The following is a 273-nucleotide window of genomic DNA, read 5'->3' as shown; positions in this document are numbered from 1 at the left end:
TGTTTTTTTAAACAGTTTTGTAACTACCACTTCATTATTGCTAGGACATTGTGACAGTGAATGCAAACTACTGACAAACGTGTGCGTAGGGAAAGCACCTTAAAACATCAAACTTACTGCCATGTGACCCTACAATTACAATACTGAAGAACAGAAAAGCGGAATTTATCAAAAGAAAAATGGCCCAGAACTTCAAACCTTGAAACCTTTGTGACTTTGGGAACCAGATATCCAGCCAAAAAAAAAAAAAAAAAAAAAAAAAAAAAAAAAAGA

Source organism: Micropterus dolomieu, linkage group LG15 (assembly GCF_021292245.1).
Source record: "Micropterus dolomieu isolate WLL.071019.BEF.003 ecotype Adirondacks linkage group LG15, ASM2129224v1, whole genome shotgun sequence".
In the NCBI taxonomy this organism is placed as follows: domain Eukaryota; kingdom Metazoa; phylum Chordata; class Actinopteri; order Centrarchiformes; family Centrarchidae; genus Micropterus; species Micropterus dolomieu.
The sequence above is the reverse complement of the archived record's forward strand: the minus strand, read 5'-3'. Positions refer to the sequence as shown.